Below are 11,147 nucleotides of genomic sequence, written 5' to 3' on the forward strand. Positions count from 1 at the left end.
CTGGTGTGAGGTGGTATCTCATTGTGGTTTTGATGTGTATTTCCCTGATGCCAAGTGATGTGTCTGTTGGCCATTTGGATGTCTTCTTTGGAGAAACGTCTGTTCATGTCCTCTGGACCTAACTTATGTTTTAAAAGAATCATACTGGCTGATGCTGGAAATAGACTGCAAGGGGCAAAGACAGTGGCAGGGAAACCAGCCAGAAGACTAATGCAATCATCTAGGCAAATGGCAATAGCTTTAACCAAAGCGGTGGCAATGAAGAAAGTGAGAGGAGGTTTCGTTTTTAAATCTCATTTAAAGGTAGAGTTAACAGGATTTGCCAGTGGGTTGGAGGGGAGAGAGAGAAGAGTCAAGGATGACTCCAGGGGTTTTTGGCTTGAGTAACTGGAGAGATGAAGTCAAAAGTTTTATTTACTTTGTTTATCCGTAACATAGGAGTGAACATAATTAGAAATCGTATTACTGGCAGCAGCCAAAAAAAGGCCTCTGAATGATTTAAAGTACAAGAAAAGCAAAAGGTTTTAAATAAGAAGGGAGATAAACTTATAATGTTCTGCCTATGCAAGCAATGTGTAGAACTGCATACATGTGTATGTTTTTTGTACACTAGTATTCACACCTGGACAGAACTTGTTTGCAAAATCATAAATATCTTTTGTTTGAACTTCATTGTATGCCTTTAATCAAAAAGGCAGTCCCTGAAATTACTGTGGTACCATAGAATGAGCGCTTGGTCCTGTCGTCAGTCCTGGGCATGGCCCTTCTTAGCTTTGGGATCTCCAGCAAGACCTTTAATTTTTTCAAGCCTCAGTTCCCACATCTTAAAAATGTGGATGACGGTTGCCCATTTCATCAGCTCTGAAACAGCATCCAAATCCCAGGTGTCATTAAGTACTAATGGCCTCCATTTAAGCAGAAGTTTAAACAAATATTTGGTCTTACCCATATTATAATTTATACTCTTGTTCATTGTTCTTCCTTGCTATGAACAGTTTATGATGGGGTGCTTTTTTTTAGCTATGATTTTGATGAAGTAAAACCAGTTAGCTCATTTGGTTATATTCTGAAATTAATGAGGTGATCTTTTTGTGTATGTTCACAAATTATCTTCACTCTGTTTCTTGGCCACACACTTCACCTCAGCTTCACAAATGAGTGGAATTGATTGCAACATGGATCAGACAAGAGAGTGGAAATCCATCACTCCTGTTGAGAAAACAGCTCAAAAAACAAGCATGCCTGCTGGTAGTAATATTGTCTTCATATTTGAAGGACACAACCTTGAATCCTTTGTGATCGTGGCAAAGAATAAATATCTACATAAGTAAATAAGTACAGTATAAGAAGGACCTTATAAGACTAAGCAATTGTAAAGTTTAAAAATGTCTCATGAAGTATTTGGGCACTAAAATAGTTGAGACGTTATTTTCATAGCCTTCCAGAGTTTCTACACCTTAAATTATTTGAGCTTCCAGTTCTAGCTCTCAAAATCTTTGCTTCCTCAAATGCAAACCAAGAAGTTGGACGCCTTTACTTCAAAGAGGTCTTCCAGCTTAAGAGATTGGTAATTCTATGAGTCTTCTTCCTGGAAACTGTTCCTTCTAGCTGACACAGTAAATATATTCACATGTATTTTATTTAATCCTAAACTTTAGAATCCAATTTTGGTGAACTGCAGTTGTTTGAAGGAGTTAGCAAATCCTCTGGCATCTGAGAAAATTATTATCAAAGCCAATGAAGGGAGTTGTCAACCCTGCGTGATTTATTTTGAAATCTATCAGTAGGGCTCTCTCTGGAGGTAAGGAACCTCATCAGCAGGCTTTGCTGTAAGAGTGAACCAACCTGGGATGATACCTGGGATTTGGCTACTGCTTCAGACTTAACCAAATGGGCAGTCATTATCCTTAGGACAGGGACAGGGCAGTTTGCTTCCTGTAGGCTTGCAGAAATAATAGTGTGTGTGTGTGTGTGTGTGTGTGTGTGTGTGTGTGTAATGGGGTAGAAGGATAGGGTCAGCTGGCAGAGACACGAGGGAGAAATAGGAGGGGGAAAGACAATCACAAAAACAGCAACCCACCCTGAGCAAATGAAAGAATTTCTTAGAATGCAACACTGGCTGTGTGTGTGAAAATTGGCTGGCAAATCATTTCCTTCATTGGTTTGTTATATAAAAATGATCATTTCAGTGTTGATGATGAAAGCCCAGAAGGAAATTTGGGCTTACTGTTTAGTTCTGCATGTGGCTTCTGTGTAGAATAAAGCTTCGTAAATGGGGTTCTAAATCTCTGGCCCACAGACCTGAACAGGCAGATTTGAGACTGGTCATTACATAATTTTTGAGAGAGGAAATCTCCGATGAGTTGGCCTCAGGAGCAAAAGGAAGGGCAAAACTAGAGGACATTCCAAAGCCTTTGCCTAAATTTAAATCACAGTTCTCTCAGCAAATAACTGAGAAGCAACGAACACCAAAGGTTAATGCATGTGGCTTTTGTTGGAGAGATTTCTGCTAATTATCTTTCTTATTAAAATATGACAACCACCCTTTATTAAGTGCTCACAATATACTAGGCATTTTATACACATGATTACCCCTCCTCAAAATAATCCTGCATGATGGTTATTATTCTCCCCATATTAAAGATAAGGAAACCGAGACCTAGGAAAGTTATTAGCTCAAAGTCAAATAGCAAGTTAACAGAGGAGCTGTGATTTAATTCCAGATCTTGCCAGTAGCAAGTTCTATGAAGGTCGTGTCCTTCAAATATGAAAACAATATTACTATCAGCAAGGACTCTTGTTTTTCCATACCCTAGCTTGCCTCTGTTTGTCTGATAACTTGGCAAATGTGCACATCAACCTAGTGGGCCTTTATATACTTCTCTCCATTCTGTCAGTCTTAACTGCTGTGAGTGAGATATGAAAAACAGGAAATCATAATATACATCATTGTCTTCAGTGTATAGTTGCTTCCTTGTTCTGCATTGGTTTTCTCCCTTGTTAGAATATTTATTTTGCCTTTGCAGCAAACTAACAATATAAATTTTATATTTTCTCTGGGATATCTCTCCCAACACATTGTGAATAATGAAAATTGGCCTAAAATGTTTAATTAAGAAGCTGCAAAATAGACCTTACTCAGACAATACTTGCATTAGTGTGGATTCATGGTGTCCATTTGTCCCTAGAGCTGTAGAACCTTTAAATTAGGTTAATCAGTACTATTGTTATGTGCAATACTGGCAATTTTATTCTATGCTTTTCCATTCCTGGCATCTGTGCTTCTAAATATAATGTGATGTGACTCCTACATTGTTCTAGTGGTTTTTTAAAAATTTTTTGTGCTAATAATTTGAAGGGGAGGAGCAACATTTACTAAGAAGTGTCCCAACTTACATGGCAGTATCTGAAGCTTACATCTAATATAATAATGGCTTAGATGCTGGTCCTGAAGTATCAATCATTCCAAAATTTGAGCTTCCCAGTTTTCTGCATAGCATTTTATCATGTGTAAATATTTTCCAATGTACCATTTGTTTTCTTGAGGTACAGAGGGATACAGTTATTTACAGAATAAATCTCACCTGGATGAAACAATAAAAATTGCTGTGCACCAGTAAATTGTTTACTAAACCTTGCATACATGAATGAGGTACTAAAGAGAATGGATCACACAGATTAAGCCTGTAAAACTTCCCCATTGTGGTGGTATCATCTAGGGCCCTACTACCAAAAACTGAAAATGTTATTTTTTATCTTTGTTATTTATGTTTTTTGACTTTCAAAAAAAGAAAAACGCACCTTTGTATTAAAATAGGCTGAATTATAGTGTGGCAACAAACAAATTCCATTGGTATGTTCCAGTTACCGGTTGCTTTATGACGAACTGTCCCAACCTAGCGGTGTAAAATAACAATCATATTATTATGCTCACAAATTCTGCATGTCAGGAAATCTGACACAACATAATGGTGATGTCTGTGTCTGCTGCATAATATTTGGGGTCTCCGCTGGGAACGCTCAAATGGCTTGGGGGCTGAAATCATCTGGAAGCTTCTTCACTCACGTGTTGGGTGCCTGGCTGGAATAACTCAGACTCGCTGGGACTCGTAACAAGAGCACCTGCGTGTGAACTTTCTGTGCGCTTGGGGCCGGTGGTGGCTGGATTCAGAGAGGGAGCATGCAGAGAGCCAGTGTTCCAAGAGAGTTAAAGCTGCAAGAGCAGCTTTGTGGCCTTTTCTGACCCAGTTTCCACAGTCGTGAAACATCACTTCAGACACTCAGCTCAAAGGAGAGGAGAAATAAGAGTCTACCTCCTGGTGGGAGAATGGTAAACTCACACTGAAGAAGAGCCTGTTGGATGGGCGATATTATGGGCCATCCTGATCATCTTTGGAATATACCATCTGCCATGCATTGGCTTATTTCATGCTCAAAGTCTGCTGTGGATCCAGGCAATTCTCCAGAGTGGATTGTTGGCCTAGCAATCCAGGTTGCCTCTTCCATCTCGCAGCTTCTACACATCACTCATGACTCTATAAAGCACGGCTACAGAGGAAGAGCAGCATGGAAGATCCCATACCACCTGCGCAAGGAACATAAGTCACTTCTATTAACATTTCATGGCTCACAAAGCCATGCCTCCATTTAATGGAGCAAGCAAGTGTGGTCTTCCTGTGAGCCCACCAAGAAAATAGAGCTAGAAATGCTGGCAAAGGGCAATAATATATATCACAGCTTCAGAGATCTTGCCTGAATGGTGAAATCCTATAATTCCCATCAGTGCTGGTTTCTGTACTTTGTCAAATTAGTTCTTTCATTACTTCATCCATCTAACAAATATGTATTTGATGCCTACTATGTGCAACGCATCAAGACCTAGTTCCCAGAAATGATTCAGCTACCTTCAAAAAGCATATGATTTTACTCCAGAAAACCAATTAAAATTTCAGTTGCTTTGTCATTGATTCCTGTGGGGGTAAGGGGGAGAAGGGGTAGACAGATCCTACACTGTCCCCTCCAAGGAATATGAAATAAGACTTTTTTTCCTCTCATTACCTCCCAGGATAGTGGTTTTATCATTTTTATACACTATTATAGTCAAAACCCTTTTCCTTCAATATTCATCATCTGTCTTCCCTTTTGTGGCCATAATTTCATGACAGACTATTGAGGATGCAGCTGTATTTCCAGAAAATGCAGATGGTGGCTATTAAATTGGACACTGCCATGGCAATAAACTGTGTGATAAATTAAATGGCTTTAATCCAGTTTAGAGTAATCATGCATCATTTGTCTGACAGCCCGATTATACAGCCCAATTCCATTTGTTGTTGTTTTAAAAAGAAATTTAGATATCAAGCCTGCAAAATGTAGATAAGTCTGGACAGAAGTCTCCTATTTCCCAAAAGCAGAGCTTGTAACTACATTTCAACAGTGAAAGGAACAAAAACCAGCAGGAGCTCTGTTTGTGGAGCCAGTTTGTGTTTCAGTCTTCAATTAGAAAATTGTGTTTTCTAATGGAAAACCATAGGACAATCCTCACTCCTTGGTGAGAAAGAATGAAGAGGAAGAAATGAGCTCTTTGATAGCCTGAAGTAATGATATTGTGGTTTTGCCTGGGTAGCTGTCTTCCTAAGTGACTTTGGGTGTGTAGAAAATCACTCTTAACTTTGGTTTATCCAATGCACCAAATCTCCCACTGGAATTTTCTAAATTATTAAGAACTTAGGGAAAATTCTTATTTAAAAGCAAATAATAAGAAATGTTTATAAGATATAAAAATATCTTCAAGATGTGTTTAAGTAAACGTATAGCTGGTAAAATTAAAACTCAGGATTGATAAAGATCTTCAGTGAGACCTCTAAGTTTTGAAGTACACCCACAGTGACAAGAACCCCTACAAGAAATTGTATAAGAAACTTAGTGGTCTGCTAGCCTATCCCACATAGTGTCTTATGGAATTTATAGGATTATTATCATAGGTTTTAGTTTGTTACAGCTATATGGCTTTGTGAGGTCTTGCAAACTAGGTCAACCAGTCAGCCCTCAGATCTCTCATACCATATTTGGCTGAGCCAAAAGGAACAAACAGAGATATCATCAAAACCACAAGCAAAACTGTCAATAGGTATTCTGATGATAACTTTACCTTTTAATGAAATCTTAGGTCTTTTAAGGTCAGTGAGATGTAAACTAAACTGCAAGATGATTATACTAAAAGGAAAGTTACTGCAGCACAACATTTTGAATTCCAAGAATTTTAGTTACATCATGGTAGATAAATATCACCAACTTCACTTATTTGGTGCTTTGAAGTCCGAAGCACTATTTTAGAGCCCAAAGTTGTACTTCTCAAGTTCATCTTCTGGCATTCTTCTAAAACTTTTGAAGGCTTACCAGTCCTTAAATATTAAAGAAACTCTGTGTGTTATGTTTATTTTTTATATGTATGTCTTGCATCTTTAAAATTCGACATGAATATGTACTTCTTAAATCCCAAACACACGTGCTACCTATCATTTATCTCTTTTCCATGCTTAAGTACAAATAATGGTATTTTAAATGTGAAACTAGGGATTCCCTTGTTGGCAATATCAAATTCTGCTAAACTGTTAAATTATAGAATTTTCTATTTTAAAATCAAGGTTTGAACTAAATGCTTCTAAAATCTCTCCCTTCTCTGAGAGAAGGAAAGGGACTAGTATTTATTGGACACATACCATGTGCCCTGTGCTTACATACAGTGTCTTATTTAATCCGCACAACAATCCTGTCAGGTAAACATTACTGTCTTCTCTTACAAATGAAAAACCCAACTTCGTAAAAATTAAAGTTTGTCCAAATTAACATGACCAATCAGCAGTGAAGCTGGACTTCCGCTCCAAATCTGTCCAGCATCACCCACTGTCTCCCATCTTTGCCCCTCCTCACTTTACATGCTATTTTGCAGTAAGCGATGACTATCTACCCCACATAACATTGAGCCTTTATTTTTTTTTTCTCAAGCGAGGCTAGAACCAAACCTTCTACTCCCTTTACTGGCATCACAAAAAGTTTCACTAATTCTAAGCAAATAAACACAACAACAGCAAAAACCTATACCCTGGAAATTCAACCGAAAATGAACGGTTGGAATATTATTAGTATGTTCAACATCTACTTGATTACACAAAGTAAAGTTGTAATTAAAACAATTTTCTAAATAATTAAGATCAAAATATTGCTATTAAGGAAAAGACAACTTGAAATATTTAAGAGAATGGGTTATAAAAATTTCCAACTTAAGTTAATGCCATATACTTAGAGAATTTAGTCAAAACACCTTTCCAAGTTTATTCCTTTAAAAATGAGTGGAAAATTAAACCTATGATTTATTTTCTGTTGTTTATTTATCTGTGTTGTAAACATAAATGTATTTTACGTATTTTTCTCATGAGGTCTTATTTTTTAGTATTGTTTTTATTTGTTTTTTTTTGTTTTTTTTTTAGTTTTTATTTTAATTCCAGTTAGCATACAGTGTTACGTTAGTTTCAGGTATACAATGTAGTGATTCATCACTTACATACATCACTCGGTGCTGATCATGACAAGTGCCCTCCTTAATCCCCATCACCTATTTCACCCATCCCCCCACCCACCTCCCCCTCTGGTAACCATCAGTTTGTTCTTTATAATTAAGAATCTCTTTCTTGGTTTGTTTCTCTCTCTCTCTTTTTTCTCCCCTTTGCTTGTTTGTTTTGTTTCTTAAATTCTACATATGAGTGAAATCATATGGTATTTGTTTTTCTCTGACTGACTTATTTGACTTAGCATAATACTCTCTAGTTCCATCCACATGGTTGCAAATAGCAAGATTTCATTTTTTATGGCTGAGTAATATTCCATTGTTTATATATACTACAACTTCTTTATTCATTCATCAGTGAAATGAATGAAATGTTGGGTTGTTTCCATAGTTTAGCTATTATAGGTAATGCGGCTATAAATATCAGGGTGCATGTATCCCTTTGAATTAGTATTTTTGTAATCTTTGGGTAAATACCTAGTAGTGCCATTGTGGATCATAGGGTAGTTCTATTTTTAACTTTATGAGGAAACTCCATACTATTTTCCAGAGTGGCTGCACCAGTTTGCATTCCCACCAGCAGTGCAAAAGTGTTCCCCTTCTCCACATTCCCGCCAAGATCTGTTGTTTGTTGTGTTGTGGATTTTAGCCATTCTGACAGGTGTGAGGTGATATCTCATTATCTCATTGTAGTTTTTATTTGCATTTCCCTGATAATGAGTGATGTTGAGCATCTTTTCATGTGTCTGTTAGGCATCTATATGTCTTCTTTGGAAAAATGTCCATTCATGTCTTCTGCCAATTTTTTAATTGGATTATTCGTTTTTTGGTGTTGAGTTTTATAAGTTCTTTGTATATTTTGGATACTAACCATTTATCAGATAAAAATTTGCAAAAATCTTCCCCCATTCTGTAGGTTGCCTTTTAGTTTTGTTGATGGTTTCCTTTGCTGTGCAGAAGCTTTTTATCTTAATGAAGTCCCAATGGTTTATTTTTGCTTTTGTTTCCATTGCCTTAGGAGACATATCTAGAAAGAAGCTGCTGCAGCCGATGTCAAAGAGGTTACTGCCTGTATTCTCCTCTAGGATTTTTATGGTTTCAGATCTCACACTTAGGTCTTTCATCCATTTTGAATTTATTTTTGTGTTTGGTGTAAGCAAGTGGCCCAGTTTCATTTTGCATGTTGCTGTCCAATTTTCCCAACACCATTTGTTGAAGAGACTGTCTTTTTTCCCATTGCATATCCTTTCCTACTTTGTCAAAGATTAATTGACGATATAGTTTGTAAGTTCATTTTTGGGTTTTCTATTGTTCTTTTGATCAATGTGTCTATTTTTGTGCCAGTACCATACTGTCTTGATAACTACAGCTTTGTAATATAACTTGAGGCCTGGAACTGTGATGCCTCCAGCTTTACTTTGCTTTTTCAAAATTACTTTGGCTCTTTGGGGTCTTTTGTGGTTCCACACAAATGTTAGGATTGTTTGTTCTAGTTACGTGAAAAATGCTGTTGGTATTTTGATAGGGATTTACATTAAATGTCTAGATTGTTTTGGGTAATATAGACATTTTAACAATATTTGTCCATCCAATCCATGAGCATGGAATGTCTTTTCATTTCTTTGTGTCTTCTTCAGTTTCTTTCACCAGTGTTTTATAGATTCAGAGTACAGGTCTTTCACCTCTTTGGTTAGGTTTATTCCTAGGTATCTTATTATTTGTGGTGCAATTGTAAATGGGATCAATTCCTTAATTTCTCTTCCTGCTGCTTTATTATTGGCATATAGAAATGCCACAGATTTCTGTACGTTGATTTTGTATACTGCAACTTTACTGAATTCGTGTGTCAACTCTAGCAGTTTTTTGGTGGAGTCTTTCGGGTTTTCTGTATAGAGTATCAAATAATCTGCAAGAAGTGGAAGTTTTCCTTCTTCCTTGCCGATCTGGATGCCTTTTGTTTCTTTTTTTTAAATTTAATTTTATTTTATTGTTATGTTAGTCACCATACAATACATCATTAGTTTTTGATGTAGTGATCCATGATTCATTGTTTTTGTATAACTTTTATTTCTTTTTGTTTTCTGATTGCTGCGGCTAGAACTTCCAGTACTATGTTAAATAACAGTGGTAAGAGTGGATATTCCTGTCTTGTTCCTGACCATAGAGGAAAAGCTCTCAGTTTTCCCCCATTAAGGATGATATTAGCTGTGGGTTGTTCATGCATGGACTTTATTATGTTGAGGTCTGTTCCCTCGAAACCAACTTTGTTGAGGGCTTTTATCATGAATGGATGTTGTACTTTGTCAAATGCTTTTCCTGCATCTATTGAAATGATCATATGGTTCTTATCCTTTCTTTTATTCATGTGGTATATCATGTTGGTTGATCTGTGAATATTGAACCACCCTTGCAACCCAGGAGTAAATCCCATTTGATCGTGGTGAATGATTCTTTTAATGTATTGGTGGATTTGGTTTGCCAGTACTTTATTGAGAATTTTTGCATCCATGTTCATCAGGAATATTGGCCTGTAGTTCTCTTTTTTAGTGGAGACTTTATCTGGTTTTGGTATCAGGGTAATTCTGGCCTCGTAGAATGAATTTGGAAGTTATCCTTCCTTTTCTGTTTTTTGGAATAGGTTGAGAAGAATAGGAATCAACTCTTTAAATGTTTGGTAGAACTTGCCTATGAAACCATCTGGCCCTGAACTTCTGTTTGTTGGGAGTTTTTGATCACTAATTCAACTTCTTTGTTGGTTATTTGTTCAAGTTTTCTATTTCTTCCCTTTTCAGTTTTGGTAGTTTGTATGTTTCCATGAATTTATCCATTTCTTCCAGATTGTCTAATCTGTTAGCATATAGTTTTTCATAATAGTCTCTTATAATTGTATTTCTGTGGTGTTGGTTGTTATTTCTCTCTCATTTTTTGATTTTATTTATTTGGGTCCTTTCTCTTTTCTTTTTGGTAAGTCTGGCTGGAGGTTTATCAGGTTTTTACAATTTTTTTTCGAAGAACCAGCTCCTGGTTTCATTGATCTGTTCTATTGTTTTTGTAGTTTCTACATCATTTATTTCTGCTCTAATCTTCATTATTTCCTCCCTTCTGCTCGCTTTATGTTTCATTTGTTGTCCTTTTTCTAGCTCCAGTAGGTGTAAGTTTAGGTTGTTTTTTTTGAGATTTTCCTTGCTTCTTGAGGAAGACCTGTATTGCTACATACTTCTCTCTTAGGATTGCTTTTGCTGCATCCCAAAGATTTTGGACTGTTGTTTCATATTCATTTGTTCCCATGTATTTTTTTATTTCTTCTTTGATTTCCTGGTTGACCCCTTCATTGTTTAGTAGCATATTATTTAACTTAAATGTATCTGTGGTCTTTCCAAATTTTTTCTTGTGGTTGACTTCTAGCTTCATAGCACTGTGGTCAGAAAAGGCCCATCCATGGTATAATTTCAGTCTTTTTGTATTTGTTGAGGCTTGTTTTGTGACCTGATATGTGATCTATTTTGGAGACTGTTACATGTGCACTTGAAAAGAATGTGTATTCTGTTGTTTTAGGATGGAATGTTCTGACTATATCTGT

This window comes from Mirounga angustirostris, unplaced genomic scaffold, assembly GCF_029215605.1.
Source record: "Mirounga angustirostris isolate CCGP_5_RB_7025 unplaced genomic scaffold, mMirAng1.0.hap1 SCAF_7, whole genome shotgun sequence".
Lineage (NCBI taxonomy): Eukaryota > Metazoa > Chordata > Mammalia > Carnivora > Phocidae > Mirounga > Mirounga angustirostris.